The 16863-nt window shown below is 45.4% G+C and overlaps 1 protein-coding gene across 1 annotated transcript in view; it reads left to right on the forward strand.

Moving 5' to 3' along the window:
• The window catches only part of INO80 (INO80 complex ATPase subunit), a 462811-nt gene that overhangs the window by 149300 nt on the left and 296648 nt on the right, over positions 1 to 16863 (forward strand). The gene's annotated exons all lie outside the window — the stretch shown is intronic.

The following is a 16863-nucleotide window of genomic DNA, read 5'->3' on the forward strand; positions in this document are numbered from 1 at the left end:
TTTTCTCTCTCTCTCTTTAACTGTAAATCTAGCAAATAGTCTTAGCCCCCCAACAATTTAGGAGGATGGAGTAGTGATTATCAAGGAAAATATTTTTCAAAAAGAAATGACCTTAACACTCGGGAAATCTTAATTAAATATTAGCCATCTAGTGTCCAGAAAGCTCCTCAGCTGATCAGGGATATAACATAAATTATTCTTCCCCAAATATTTAACAAGACATTTGCAAGGATATCTATGGAAAAACAAAGCCTCAAGCTTCATGTCTCAGTTTGTATAGTAAGGAATAATTTTCTTCTTTCCTGTGTTCTTGTGAAATCTAGAAATATTCTAATCTTTTATATCCCAGAAATAAAGTTTGAATACTGCAAAAATAAAGGCGCAAGATCAGGTTCATATCTTTGAACACTAGCATCACAAGTAAGAATGAAAACAGGTCGTAAATAAAAGGTCCTTGTAATTGGGGGCAATATTTCAGATGACTTTTTTTTTTAATTGCATTTTGAAATAAAGAATATCTTTGAATAGGAAATTCAGGAATATAGCAAGGAAAAAGAGGCAATACTTCACCCTTTATACAAGAAATAATATAACTCAAATAGTCCACTTCCTTGTCATCAAGCAGATGAATCCTTTACGAGTGGGTTGTGTCCTTCAACCAGCAGGGGGAGATAGAGAGCACTGAAAACCATAGTGCCTCATGGCCAGCTAGCTCCATCTGCCTCTTCAGTATTCTCTGTCTCCCCAGCAGGGTGGAAGCAGCTTATTCAGCTCCTTCAGAAAATCTGCCTGGGGTGGCTCCTGTGCTGTTGCGAGTTGTAGCAGGGGTGTTGTGGCTGATGGTGCCCACTTTTTTTTTTTTTTTTTAAACAAATTGAATGGTTTATTAGGAAGAATATTACAGTGAACCAACAAACTGGGAAAAGAATAGAGGAGTTGTAGGATAAACATTACCTACTTAGGATTTATTTTATGTTTCAACGGTTTTTATTAACCAATCAGGAAATACGCTTTCACATTTACCCATTAACTGCGGATCCACACAGTAACACTTATAATAACAGTACAACAGATATATATCTTTATGGAAAGTCATCAAACATTTAACTTTTAACCCCACCCCCTTCAGCTGTGCGCACTGTGTAGCCATTCATTATAAACTCTACCTGGCTTTTGCAGTGGGGACAATTCCATAGCCCTGGCATGAAATTCAACAGATGAAGCCACAACAGCCACCCCCACTTAGCCGATAACATAAACCTGCTGAACAGGAGACTCACATTGTATTGAACATCCCCCAAACTATTAACACAGTCTCCCGCATCTCTAAAGTTGTCCGTCATCTGCAGACACTTATTTTCCAACCATACTATTTCAAGAGGTACTCAAAACAAGGCTAATTGTGCTTTATGCTTTGCAATATATGACAGTTGCTCAGTACCCGCCTTAACAACACTAATCCCTTTGCACCTTTATTGCCCCCACCCCCTTACTCCCGTCCCATCCAACCCTCCCTCTGCCCTGTCGGATTGTGGGATCAAAAGTTGAAACTGTGTGTTATGTACCCCATGTGGGACTTCACTCCAGATACCATTCACTCCACTCACTCTCACCAGTCAACCCAGCTTATTCAGAACTTGACTCCGTGTCCGTGGGGATATTTTGTTCAGATAGGCCCCCCAAACTCCTATAAATCTTTGCCTTCTTTTTGGTGTGTATCTAGCATCCCGCAGTTCCCATAGCATAAGCTCATGAAGTTTATTCCTCCAATACCAGTAGGATGGAGCCCGATCCGAAACCCAATGGTTAAGTATGCACTTTTTCCCTAGGATACAGGCCTTACACAAGAAAAGCTTCTCCTCCCGCGATCCCTGGTCCCATACTACTCTGGAACTTGCTCAAAGGAGATGCTTACCCGATATTGCAGGACCCAGGACATAAATCAAGAGAGAGCTGTCCAAAAGGCTCGAATGTCCCTACATTGCCACAGACCATGGTAAAGCGAGGCTCTCCGTGTTGTGCTCTTTGGGCATGCATCCACCTCTACTATGCCCGCATGCCATGCTTGTCTAGTGGAAAAATATGCTCTGTGGATGGTTCTAAAATGGCATTCTTGCAGCTCTGCACTATGCACTACCTGCCCATTCCTCTTTAGTGCTGCCAAAATTCTCCCCTCTGTTATTATGGTGCCCACTTTAAAGGCACATAGGTACGCCCTTTCCCTGCCTTACCCGACCCCCGATGTGGATGTAGACACATAGGCTAGCCTTGTCTCTGTCTTTGCCCACGCTGTGGATGCAGGCACATAGGTTAGCCCTTTCCCTGCCTTTCCCACGCTACTGTTCCTCCGGAGTGGAAAAAATTTGCCTCTTGCGCTGTTGCCTATAACTTTCCTCACAGCGTCAAAAAAAAAAAAAAAAAAAAGTTGCATCGCGCTGTAGCGCTGCGATTCCAGAAAAGAGGTTTTCTTCTGTTTGTGCAGCGGATTGGAGCTCTGTGGACCCGGTCCGAGGAGGGTAAGAGCATTTTGTAGCTCCTCCGGGGAGGGCCCACATTCGGGTCGATTTTGGCGCGAATCCGCCATTTTGTATTTTCCGCCGTTTTCGGCGATGGCTGTGGAGATTGTTAAGCGCTGTTCCTGGTGTGGCAAGCGCAGATCAGCAGCAGGGCTCTGTAAATCGTGCTTTTCTGACGTCAGTGCAGGCCCGAGCTTGGCAAGCGAGGTTCCTTCCCGCTCCATGGAGCTGGCAGCGGGCGCCATTTTGGAACAGCATGGCGCGACCCCTGCTGAAGTGGAGGGATTTGAGCCTGGAGGGGAGCCTTGTATGGAGGCTAATATGAGAGCCATTACCCCTGGACTGGAACCGGTAGGCCAGGGTGAGACATTCTTCCCTGAGCTTGTTTTGCTGCTGCATAAAGCATTTATGTTAAAAAGAGCTGTTCTGCAGGGGTCTCATTCGGCCCTGCTACCTGTTTCCCCTCCAGTGGAGCCCGGCCTTGGATTGCCGTCAGGTGCGTTTTCCCCTGACAGATGGCCGCAGGACAAGCGCAGAAGGGTAAATTCCCCTTCAGAGAGTGGGCCAAAATTTCCTCAGACCAGTGGGTTTTGGACCTGATCAGAGATGGCTGCAGAATAGAATTCAATGCCCCGATAAGAGATGTGTTTGTGGAGTCCTGATGCTGTTCTGCCGCCAAACGGGCGGCGGTAGAGGAGACCTTGCAAGGCTTGATTCACATAGGGGCGGTGTCCCCGGTGCCTCCCGCTGAATTTGGCTCTGACCGTTACTCCATTTACTTTGTGGTGCTGTGAAAAGGAGGGTCCTTTCGGCCCATCTTAGACTTGAAAGAAGACAAGTCTCTGAGAGTGCGGCATTTTCACATGGAAACCCTGCGCTCTGTCATTGCGGCAGTACAGCCAGGAGAGTTTCTCACGTCTCTGGACCTGAAAGAAGCTTACTTGCACATTCCGATTTGGCCCCCGCACCAGAGGTTTCTGCAGTTTGCGGTGATAGGAAAACATTTCCAGTTTTGGGCCTTGCCTTTTGGCCTCGCCACAGCTCCCCGAACCTTTTCCAAGTAATGGGTGGTAGTAGCTGCCTTTTCTCAGGCGAGAGGGTATTCGTACCTAGACGACTGACTCATCAGAGCAGACTCTGCAGAGGAGAGTCATCATATCACAGCCAGAGTGGTCTCAGTACTGCAGTCTCTGGGCTGGGTCGTCAGTATAGCCAAACGTCACCTGACCCCCTCTCAATTCTAGGAATATTGGGGGTCCGGTTCGACACAGCCTCGGGATTTGTTTTCCTACCCGAGCAAAGGCGGTGCAAGCTTCAGAACCAGGTCTGTCTGCTCCTGAGGATGCCCCGCCCCGAGAGCTTGGGACATAGTCTAGCTGTTGGGGTCGATGACAGCCACTTTGGAAGTGGTTGCCATGGGCGAGAGCGCACCTGAGACCTCTGCAGTGCTCCCTGCTTCAACGATGTCTCCCATATCTCAGGATTACCAATGCAGACTCACGGGGCTCCCTGCGCCCCGGCTTAGTATGGAGTGGTGGCTCTCAGCATGCTGTGGCTAGGAATGCCGCTAGCGCTCCCCGATTGGTGCCTGGTGGTAACAGATGCCAGCCTGAAGGGCTGGGGTGCACATTGCCGGGGAAGGCATGCCCAGGGTCTCTGGACACCCGAGGAGTCGGAGTGGTCCATCAATCGCTTGGAGTTGAAAGTGATATTTCAGGCGCTTCTGGCCTTTCAATTGACCCTGGAAGGATTGGCTGTCAGAGTTCTGTCGGACAACACGACAGCAGTGGCCTACATAAATCGACAAGGCAGCACTCAGTGCAGGGCACTGGCTGCGCAGGCTGCACAGATTTGCCACTGTGCCGAGCTACATCTGCAGTTTCTGTCAGCAGCTTACATTGCAGGTCAGAGCAACGTGCAAGCTGATTATCTAAGCAGGAATCTAATCGACCAGCGGAGTGGGAACTTGCAGACGAAGTATTCCTGCAGATCTGTGCCAAATGGGGGACGACCGTAGCAGATCTTATGGCTTCAAGCGCAAACGCCAAAGTCCCGTGCTTTTACAGCAGACGGAGAGATCCTTGCTTGGAGGGGTTGGATGCCTTGGCTCAACCCTGGCCTCAGGGCCTCCTGTATGTGTTCCCTCCGTGGCCCTTGATAGGGCGAGTGCTCCTGTGGATTCGGCTACACCAAGGAGAGGTGGTTCTCATTGCCCCGGATTGGCCCAGGAGGCCATGGTATGCGGACCTCCAGCGGATGCTGGTGGAGGCTCCCCTGCTGTTACCTCTGGTGCCGAATCTGTTGTCACAGGGACCGGTTACCTTGGAGGACGCCTGCCACTTTGGTCTTACAGCATGGCTATTGAGAGGGCGCAATTGAGAGACAAAGGTTATTCCAATAGTCGTTTCCACTCTCCTTCAGGCCCGCAAGCGTTCCACTTCCGTGGCTTATGCTAGGATTTGGTGCCAATTTGAGGCTTGGTGTGCTTCTAAAGCAATCACACCCATGCAGGCTTCTGTCTCGTCGATACTTGACTTTTTGCAGGATGGTTTACAAAAAGGCCTTGCCTATAATTTCCTGCATGTTCAAGTGGCAGCCTTAGCATGTTTTCGAGGGAAGATCGATGGCCTCTCTCTGGCTGCTTGCTCGGATGTAGCATGGTTCCTCAGAGGGGTGCTTCGGCTCCGTTCTCCCGTGCGGGCTCCGTGTCCGACCTTGAACCTGGGGTTAGTTTTAAAGGCCCTTCAGTGTTCGCCCTTCGAGCCGCTTAGGTGAGCTTCGGAGAAGGATGTGACCCTAAAGACGGTCTTCTTGGCGGCCGTTACATGGGCGAGACGGGTGTCTGAGCTCCAGGCGCTGTCCTGTCGAGACCCATTTCTGCAATTCTCAGAGTTCGGAGTTATGTTACGTACTGTGCCGTCCTTCATGCCTAAGGTGGTTTCAGCGTTTCACCTAAACCAGCCTATTTTCCTGCCCTCCATTTCTAAAGAGGAGTTTCCAGAATCATTTGGGCAGTTACACCTTCTGGATGTGCGAAGGGCTCTGTTGCAATATCTGCGCATGTCAAATGCCTTCAGAACCTCTGACAACCTTTTTGTTCTGTTGTCAGGTCCGCGCAGAGGGTCTCCAGCGTCTAAGGCCACTATAGCCCGTTGGCTCAAAGAAGCAATTTTTTTCATCATATCTGCTATCTAGCTGGCCTCCGCCTGAAGCCTTTAAGGCACATTCCACAAGAGCAATTTCTCTTCTTGTGCTGAAACTGGAGCACTCTCTCTTCAAGAGATATGCAGTGCAGCGACATGGGCTTCTAAGCTCTCATTTGCCCGACATTACAGGCTGGGTGTGGCTGCCAGGAGAGACGCGCATTTTGGAGCACAAGTGCTGGCGCGTGGTGTGGCTTGTTCCCACCCTACCTAGGGATTGCTTTGTTACATCCCACTCGTAATGGATTCATCTGCTTGATGACAAGGAAGGGAAAATTAGGTTCTTACCTTGGTAATTTTCTTTCCTTTAGTCATAGCAAATGAATCCATGAGCCCTCCCTCAGTGGTTCATTGTGTTATTGATGTTGGTTTTATGTTTAGTTTTTCCTGTAGATATGTTCCCTCATTGGGAGAAGTTGGAAAACAGTCTTCAGGATTTCTGTTCTAATACAGGAGGTTGAGTTTGTCCTTCCTTTGAATTGTTGCTCCTGTTCTGGGGCGTTCATCCGCTGTGAGGAAAGTTCATGTTGTTATATTTGGCGGTGTTACACTGCTTTGGAAGCTTCAAATACTGAAGATGCAGATGGAGCTAGTGGCCATGAGGCACTATGGTTTTCAGTGCTGTCTATCTCCCCCTGCTGGTTGATGGACACAACCCACTCGTAATGGATTCATCTGCTATGACTAAAGGAAAGAAAATTACCAAGGTAAGAACCTAATTTTCCCATTTAGAAGGGAGCCGGGAAGCAAGGTTCACAAATCATAGGAAGCTGACGAACATGAAGGATTATAAAGGAAAAATGGAGTAGTTTTAACCTCTGTTTAATATTAATCTAACTTACAGTGAGACTTCCTTAATTATGAAGGATCATAGAATACATACCTAACAAGAATACATTTACAAGGAAACCTTAACTGAAACGTTGCCCCTAAAGCAGTTGCAGCCTGATGCTGGGGTGGAACAGGGGACTTCCATGCTTGGTGACTTGTATTGCTACTACTACTTGACATTTCTATAGCGCTACTAGGGTTACGCAGCGCCCTATGACATTTTATTTTCTTTTCCACTTCAGAATATTTCCATTGGTTGGCCAGCAGGTGGTGTCAGTGCGCTCTCACTATATCAGAGGTCTGTTTTCTTTGTAGCTGCATCCACAAAAGAAAAGGGAAAAGTAACCTGCAGTGCCATTGGTCAAGCATCCGTAGTGCTAATGCTCTATGCCCTGATTGACCCTGAAGCCAAAGACAAAACCCAAAATGTACTAGAACTCAGTCTCAGTTGGGAGTGTGGAAGGAATAGACCTCTGTGCTGAGGCCCTATTTGCTTTGAGCAGTTTCTTTCCTTGATCTCCCCAGATACTACTTGGATAGTAAAAAGTGTTCAGCTAGATTTAACACCAAATCCTAGTTGTTTTAACCTGTTCATGTTTGCTGTTTAGACTTTTTAACGTTCACTGTTCTACTTTTTTTTGACAATAAATCAATTAATTTGTTAGCTCTACTGTTCTGGACTGATAAATCTTGGCAGTTTGTGTTCTCGGTCTGTGGGTGTTTTCTTGGAACTGTGGGACCCCTAGGATTGTGGCCCTAGTGTCCGTAAAAACCACCAGGGAAGTAACGGGTGGCACCCAACAGGCAGTGAAGGGTATGCCAGTGTAGGGGCACAGGTGCAAGTGGGCCTGGGCAGTGCTGGGCCAGACCCTCCAGGTGGCCACAAGGTTAACCTCAGGTGGGTGCTAGGGGTAACGCTATGGTGTTATGTGACAGACTTATCTCCTTATTTGTGTCCCTTTCGAAACATCTGGGAACATCTGCATTTTTGCTCCCATAAACTTAGTATCAGTTGCCTGATAGAAAACTTTACATAAGAACATAAGAGTAGCCATATACTGGGTTGAACCAATGGTCCATCTAGCCCAGTATCCTGTTTTCCAAACAGTGGCTAAGCCAGGTCACAAGTACCTGGCGGAAACCCAAATCATAGCAACACTCCATACTAATCCCAGGGCAAGCAGTTGCTTCCCATGTCTGTCTCAATAGCAGACTATGGGCTTTTCCTCCAGGAATTTGTCCAAACCCAGATACACTAATCGCTGTTAAAACATCCTCTGTCAAAGAGTTCCAGAGCTTAACTATTCGTTGAGTGAAAAAAATATTTCCTCCTATTTATTTTAAAATATTTCCATGTAACTTCCTCGAGTGTCCCCTAGTGTTTGTACTTTTGGAACGAGTAAAAAATCGATTAGCTTCTACTTGTTCTACACCACTCAGGATTTTGTAGACCTCAATCATATCTCCCCTAATCTGTCTCTTTTCCAAGCTGAAGAGCCCTAATGTCTTTAGCCTTTCCTCATACAAGAGGAGTTCCATCCCCTTTATCATTTTGGTCGCTCTTCTTTGAACCTTTTCTAATTCTGCTATATCTGTTTTTGAGATACTAGAACTGAACGCAATAGTCGAGGTGTGGGCACTCCATGGAGCGATACAAAGGCATTATAGTATTTTCGGTCTTGTTCACCATCCCTTTCCTAATAATTCCTAGCATCCTGTTTGCTTTTTTTGGCCGCCGCCGCACACTGAGCAGAAGATTTCAGCGTATTATCTACAACAACACCCAGATCTTTTTCTTGAGCTGCTGACCCCCGTCGTGGACCCTAGAATCAGGATAGCCTTTTTATCTTGATGAAACTCAAGGGAAACTAACAAAGTGCTTCTTCCAATAACAGCTTCTTGAGAGGATTCAAGAAATTCAGAAACATTCAGAGCAGGAAAGATTGTGCCAATTGAGAGAGGTAGCCAAATTTATTTTTTGCAAAGGAGGTGAAAATTCTTCTGACTATCCCAACAACCTCAAAAACGGAGGAACAGTTCCTTAGAAGTATTTTGTAATTAGACTATGGAAAATTGAGCAATCATAAATTTAAAGACTTGTTAAAGTTTTCTAAATTAACACATTTTCCTAAACAGTCCTCTATCCTGAACAAGAGCATTCTGACTAGTTTTTTAACACCTCCATTGTAGTTTCCAAATTATTAGTCTTGATCTTTTAAAGTTTTAATTTGGAAACAATTTCTTGAAGTTGAGCATTGTTAGCAATAGTAGTTGACACAAATTAAACACAAATCTTGTGCAAATTCTTGATGACAGACCATAATGCTTCTAAAGTTACTATATTAGGTCTCAGAAGGAATTTGAAGAGGCGTACTAGTCAGTTGTAGTAAACTCTGAGTCTGCATTCCAGTCTCCTCCAATTTTCCAGAGAGCCATGGTTATCTCTAGTAACCTCCTCTTGCTGTGGCATCAAGGATGAATGACATACCAAAGAGGGTAACTCCTGTGTCTGTGTATACAGAACACTTCCGGTCTCAGCTCTGGTTACATTTCAGGATTCCTCCTTGCTGCTTCGTGGCTCTGCTCTCGCTGCACTCGGGATCGGCAGATGTTTAGGCCCAATCCGACGGCGAAGTTTCACTGGCTAAGTTGGGGTTCTCCCTTGCCTCAACAGCAGCTACTCTGATAATAGTAGGGGCCGCATATGCTCTAATAGTGGTCTGATGAGCTAATGTTGCAGGTTGAGGAGGAAGAATAATCCCTCCAACCTTGCCCCTTCTCTTTGGCATAATGAGGAAATCAGAAGGAAAAGTTAAAGGTAAGAAGCGCTCAGGGTGTGTAAGCAGCGCGTCCTAATTCCCTCAGATGACATGTTAAGAATTTCAACAAAAAGCAGAAGCCCCCTAGCAAACCAACAGACAATCCAACAACAACAAATGGGGGTAGACCAACTTGGTTCCAACACAAGAGTACTCGTTTATTCATATGCAGTTAACAAAACTTGTAAGCAACTCGAACTTGCAATAGACTTGTCACAGTATCTTGTTTTGGCACAACAAGCGCCTGCCTTGGGAGTCAAAGCAGTTCAAGTGTGAACTTGTAAGCAATTCGAATTTGCAATAGACTCGTCACAGTATCTCGTTTTGGTGCAACAAGCGCCTGCCTCAGGAGTCAAAGCAATTCAAGTGTGTTAATAAATTCATGTATAACAATTAACAATTCCAAAAAATAGGAATATCTGCAGCACTGTCTTTCCAAAGCAGTGTTAAGCAGGAGCGAATATAGATATCACAAAAAAGCCTTAACCAGACTCCAAAAATTCCAAAGTCCTAAGGTTCATTCTAGCATAATTTTCTAAATGTTCAATTCTTTTTATTGGATACAGTCTTCCTTAACAAATGTTTCATTTAACTTCTTAAAGCTTTCCATTTCTTTTTCAAGTGATTCTAATCTCTGATACAAATCGAGTTTTGAGTCCTGTGTTTTATTCTGCAAATCTCTAGATAAAGCCTTTAGATCAGCTGCTTGACAGAGGAGGTGAGGGCTGCGATGGAGTTGCAGCTTGCAAAGTTTTTCCTTGAACAACTAAGGTTCCTTTGGTCCCAAGTTGAGATCCCTCTGGTTTTGGGGCTAATTCAGTGGGGTGTTTTTCTTGCACCATGGTTGTTTCGAAGACTGCCAGCTTGACATGAAGAAACAGAGGTAATGATCTGCAAGCAATTGCAGTAGAAAACAGCACAGAGGAGACCAGTAGATGTAGAAAAAGGGCATTTTATTTGCCTTTCTCAGCTTGGCACGAAGAAACAGAGGTAATGATCTGCAAGCAATTGCAGTAGAAAATGCACAGAGCAGACCAGTTGATGTAGAAAAAGGGCAATGTATTTATTAAAAAAAAAAAAAAACACTCAACGTGGCCACGTTTCACCTTGACAGGCTGCGTCAGGGGTAGGGTTATAGAGAATTTGTGAAGAAAAAGTGGTCTCCTTTTACGAAGCATTGGTAAGCCCAACGCGGGTTTACTGCTCGCTGTGCAGGAAGTACCTCCGTCATTTCTGGTGCCACAAAAAAATTATTTTTGTAGCGCCGGAGTGTACCGGGTGGTAATCGGGCAGTGCTGTGCGCTGCCTGGTTACAACCGGGTTAACACAGGAGCCCCTTACTGCCACCTCAATGGGTGGCGGTAATGGCTCCCCACCCTGAAATGGCAGCATGGCAAGTGCTTTACTTGTCTCATGGCCATTTCCTGTAGGAAGGCGAGACTTCCCTTTTACCAGTTGCGGTATAAGGGGACCTCGGTGTGTGTGTAAAATGTGCTGACACCAGCGCCGACCCCTTTTGCCGCAGCTTGGTAAAAGGGGCCCAGTGTGTTTTAAGCCTGTAAAATGTATTGGATATTTTCCTGCATTGTGTCCTGAAGTGTATTTTGCCTATTTGGCCAGCAGGTGATGTTTCTCTGCTGTAAAGCTGTTACAGATAATGAATGCGCTTTAGTTTAACACAAACAGGAAGCAAGATGCAGTATATTTTTTAAATGTTGTGTTCTGGGCTCTGGCCTGGAGTTACTGGTTTTGAGTTTAGTCCTAGCCCGGAAGAAAAGAGCAGGATCTCTTTGCCAAGGCTCAGTGAACAAGTATATGTCCTGATCTTCCCAGGTACTTTTTAGAAAGCGAACAAATGTTTAGTTAGTTTTCTAATTGATCCATTTTTCAGTTACCTGTTATTGTTTGCTGATTGCACATTTTCTGTCCACTGTTAAGTTCGGAGAATAAACACATTTGTTTGTTCGCCTTGCCTGTCTGGACTGATAAAGAATCCTGTGGTTTGTGTGTTGGGTCTGTGAGTGCTTTGTGGGAACTGTGGGACCACTGGGAGTGTGGTTCCAGTAACCTAGAAATCACTGGGTCTAATTTAGTTCCACCATGCAGTCCAGAGGCACAACCTGATTCAGACCTCTTTCTAGAGGAATGACGACATTGGTTCATGTTATCTTTGCTCAGAGTTAAGCTTATTTTTGTTTGGAAATTGTCATGTTTCTTTTTTGTTCAAGCCAAGCAAGAATGGCAGCTTGGATTCCATTCATCTCTGGGTTACTTTCTTCTGCTTTGTTAAAATACTAAATTGCCTGAGCTTCACAGTGGTGTTATAGGGCCAACACAATTCTGTATTTTTATCTCCACCTGCTGGCCGATAGGCATATGACACCTGCAAATTCTGTACTGGGTCTGGTGGGACTAAAGGAATAAAAAATAGCAGACTTAATTTCTTTATACCCTGGACAAGAGATATGCAAAAATTCATTCAAATACTTAAAAGATTTGCTACTTGAGTATTAAATATTTTCTTGATGGAAAGAAAGTTCGGGACTAAGGACCCCTTGGAACTTCATATTGTGACCGTTAGTCCTGAACTTTTTTTTTTTTTTACAGAGCAGGTTGTTAGTACCTGGAATGCTCTCCAAGAGCAGGTGATAGAAACAAAAACAGTAGTGGAATTCAAAGTATGTAATAAACACAGAGGATTCCTGGCAAGGAGATGGGAATGAACCACTAGGATGACCTGCATAGTGTGGTAGTTACAACCCAAAGGGATGTGGGAAAGGGACTCAGAATTGGGTTTCATATGGGAATTTGTATGTGTATATATCTAGTGAACGATCATTGCTGGCATACGTATCCTTTTGCCTCATTTTGGTCAATACTAGCCATCATTTAGTATCTTACTGCTACTAACCATCAGATCTTAGAGGTAAGTGCCAAAAATAGATACAGAATGCCAGATAAAGTTTCCAGTAAGGGAACTGCCTGGTGGACCATGATTACTTCTGGACAATGGGTCTTTGAATAAAATATTCTCTACTGTATCTAGTTTCAATGAATTAAAGTCAGGATCCAAAAATAAATTAAGTATTGATTATCGCGGTCTGTCTTCAGTGTTGCAAAAACAACAACCTATAGTTTTGGGAAGCACCATTCAGTCTGTACGTAGGATGAGCCGACATATCAGCTTTACTCAGTTTTGGTCAAGCATGATTCACTAGAGGCATTGATGGAAAGTATATCCTGCAGACTAGGTGATTACCTTGAGTGACAGCTGCTGGGGGAGAGGCATAGAATAACTGCAGTCAAGACAAAACAATAGGTCCTTATAGCTACAAAAATGCAAAGAACCATCAGCATGTACTTTTACCCACAGAGAGGGTGGGCAATTTTCACAAAACCCACTGCATATGTATATATGAGAAAAGTTAAATAAAAAAGAAAAGAATTTTGGACACAAGTGCTCGTGCAGGACATAACTCTTCCTCCTTACGATTCCCCAAGCGTCTATCGCACATGAACTCTACTCTGCCAAAACATTACTCTGTATTTGTTCATACCGATATTGGCGATCGCCTTTACGGTTACCATGTAAGCCACATTGAGCCTGCAAATAGTAACATAGTAGATGACGGCAGAAAAAGACATGCACGGTCCATCCAGTCTGCCCAACAAGACAGCTCATGTGTGCTACTTTTTGTGTATACCCTACTTTGATTTGTACCTATGCTCTTCAGGGCACAGACCGTATAAGTCTGCCCAGCACTATCCCCGCCTCCCAACCACCGGCTCTGGCACAGACCGTATAAGTCTGCCCAGCACTATCCCTGTCTCCCACCACCGGCTCTGGCACAGACCGTATAAGTCTGCCCAGCACTATCCCCGCCTCCGGCACAGACCGTATAAGTCTGCCCCGCACTATCCCCGCCTCCCAGCCTCCAGCCCCGCCTCCCACTACCGGCTCTGCTATCCAATCTCGGTTAAGCTCCTGAGGATCCATTCCTTCTGAACAGGATTCCTTTATGTTTATCCCACGCATGTTTGAATTCCGTTACCGTTTTCTTCTCCACCACCTCCCGCGGGAGGGCATTCCAAGCATCCACCACTCTCTCCGTGAAGAAATAGGTGGGAAAATGTGGGATACAAATGTAATAAATAAATAACCACAAGGAGCAATAGTCTGAAGAAGCCCTGAAGCTTGCCTTTTAGGATGGAGGTGGGGGAACGGCAGAAATGGGAGAAAAGAATTCAAAGGTTGGAGTTGGTAGCAGCTCGGTGTGAAATAGCAGTGCATTGGAAAGCAGTTGAGGCTCCCCTCACTGCATGAGTGGAGAAACAGGTGTTGATTACTAGATGAGATGGAAAAATTTGACAGATAAACGGAGAGGAAAGTATGACCAGGGAGGGGAAAAGGATGGTTTTACCTACAGAAATTCCTTGAGGGAGATTGATATGGGTAGGCCCATCCAGTGATATTTAATGGGGGTGGGATGAGGGGAGTGGAGGGATTAGGGCGTGGGCACAGTGGGAGGGGGGACTACAGTTTAGGTACACTGTCGGCCTCAAGGAACCACAGGCTGCTGGCAAGGAATTTCTTAAAGGCTTGAAGATATAGATGTATATAGATTTTATAGTTATGTATTTAGTTTTTATTCAAAAGCTTTAAAGAAACAAGTAAAATCAAAGCAAAGAATAGTGTACAAAACCAAAAGGACAAACCCCCTCTCCCTCTCCCCTACCCAAATACAAAGATTACCCACCAAAAAAGCAAAACCCTTATGATGCCTATGAATTTCCCCACACGCTGCAAACTGGGTATGAATGTAAGGAACATTTTCCATTTTTTAAGATCGAGCTAGAGCCATCTTAGCCGCCAATAGTAGTATATGAAGCAAACCATTCTGGGTCAGATCAAGATCAGCCTCACAAACCCCGAACAGACACCATCCAGGAAATGGAGAGCCAGTTGGTAACATGTCTCCAAATAGTAGCCCAATATGGACAGGTATACTACATGTGCTCATAATCTCCCCGCACCCCACAGCCTTGCCAACAAAGCCCTCCTGGGTTTTTCCTGAGGAGACCCATGCCTATTGTACTGGGGTCCAGTAAAGTCTGTGCACCACCTAATACTACATCTGCTTATATGCTGCCCCTGAAGAACACTAACAGCATAAATAGTGAACCCTGTCCCAGAATTGATTTCCCTTAATATCCTCGAGCCATTTCTCCCATTCTTTTATATGATCTCGATATAACAGCCCCGCCCTGCCCCTGAAGCAAACTATTATACACCTTAGACAACAATTTAACATCCCCACCCCCCACTTTAAAAGGGCCAGTTCTAATGGGTTCCTTTCTTTGCAGATTTCAAACTGCGTCTTTACCTGTTAACAAGTCCCAAAGTTGAAAATATTGAAAAAAAGGGATCCGCACATTCAACAAGTCTTGCAGTTGCGGATAAGAAAGAAAGGACTCCATGAACAAACAAATCCACACAACGACTGAACCCCACCCCCTTCAATTTCTTCAGCAAGGGACCAAAATATTGTGAAGAGAATGGGCTATAATCTCTTAAGGTGACTTGAGTGGGTGTAGTAAACCCAAAATACCAATGTCTCTTCTACAGATTTTCCATTGGTGCACCAAAGGACCAAGGAACAGACGCCAAACTCCCAGAGGAGTCAACACCCCCTCCCGAGTCTGCATTAGTGGTACAGTCACAGATAAAAAAAAATTCTGCTATCCCCCATACATTCTTGTTTCATCCTTAGCCAATATTTATGCACTGGCCGAGCATAATAATCCTTAAGTGCCTTAAGTACCACGGCATGATAGTACATTTTTAAATTAGGAAATCCCACTCCCCCTAAGGCCCACTGGCTGTGATAAGCGCTGTATGCTCACTCTCGCTCTCTTCCCCCTCCTCATAAATGTTACCAACTCCTTAGACCACTTAGCGAAAAAGGTGCAAGGAATTGCTATGGGCAGCTGTGCAAATAAGAAAAGAACCTATGGGAGAATCATTTTCACCGTAGCTACCCTTCCCCACCAAGAGAGCGGGATGTGTCCCCTTTGGTCTAGATCCTGCTGGTCCTTGGACAACAACAGAATATTATGCATAAAGTTTTTCTCTACCTGAGGAGACAATTGTATCTCCAAGTACCGAAAACCCTCAGTGGCTAGCTGGAAGGGGAATGGGAAACCCAGCTCCTCCACAGAAGTACCGAACAATACTGCCTCAGTTTTACCCGCATTCAATGTAAACCCAGAGTGAGAGGCAAACTGAGAAAACTATTCTAATGGTGGAGGTAATGATTTTTTGGGAGTACCCACAAACAGGGTATCATCTGCATATAACAATGTGGGGACCCCCCTACCACTGTGGGGGAGATGCTCGAATTTAACTGTATGGCCATCGGTTCTATGGCCAGGGCAAACAGAAGTGGAGACATGGGACAGCCCTGTCTCACTCCCCTACGCAACTCAAATTCCTCTAATTGCACTCCATTTACCAAAATAGAACTATATGGCATATAAATATAAGCTATGAACCCACTGCCCAAACCTTTCACCCAACCCCATAACCTCAAGGACACAGAAAAGGAAGGGCCACTCCACCTGGTCAAATGCTTTTTCAGCGTCCACTACTACAGCCGCCGCTATGGCTTGAGATCTTTGAAGATACTCAAATCAGCTCTCTGCACATAGTCCACAGGTGCTGAACCCTTCCAGGAGACCCACAGTCTGCAAATTAGACCGCCTGTTGCAGTTTTCTTGATCTTCAATGCTGTCTGCCAGTTTTTCCAACCTCTGCGATAAGCGCTCCCGATCCTCCTGATCTCCGTCACTCTCCTCCTCGAAGTCCATCGCCATTGCTTCCACTGCATCCATCCTCTCTCCCAAGGCACTGAGAGTCTCCCTCAGACGATTCACCACCTTGCCTCTCTCAACTCTTGCAAAATTTGAGTGAGCGTTCTTTCTCTCATCCCATTCAGGGCCTCTGCTAGCTTCAAGGGACTCCCTGCGAGCTTAGTCATCACCCCTTCTGAATCTCCCACCTTACATGTACCTTGTGTCTATAATTTCTTTAAGGTGAGGCTCGGGGCTGCTTGACCGTGTACAGTTCTTTAATTGATGGCCCAGTTTGGGGCTTTACCTGCTTTGGCATTTTTGCAGCTACAACCAGCGCTTCATTCTGTACTTTATCCATTATCAAATTCTCCCTCCAGCACAGTTCAAAGGAGTCAGAAGCAAAACAAATCGGGGGTACAGCTGGAGAGCTTCTTCACACATGTCTAGATAGCGTGGCTGCCAAACCGGAGGTCCCAAAGTGATATATTGAAGGGAAAAGGGGGGGGGGGGGGAGAATACCACCCAATATTCAATACTATTTAGCTAGCCAGGAATGGGCTCCTGGACGGTTATATAGCCTTAAGCTGGCTAAGCACTAATATTCAGCTCAATATTAGCACTTAGCAGCTAGCCTGGTCACAG

The sequence above is a fragment of the Microcaecilia unicolor genome, chromosome 9, assembly GCF_901765095.1.
Source record: "Microcaecilia unicolor chromosome 9, aMicUni1.1, whole genome shotgun sequence".
NCBI lineage: Eukaryota > Metazoa > Chordata > Amphibia > Gymnophiona > Siphonopidae > Microcaecilia > Microcaecilia unicolor.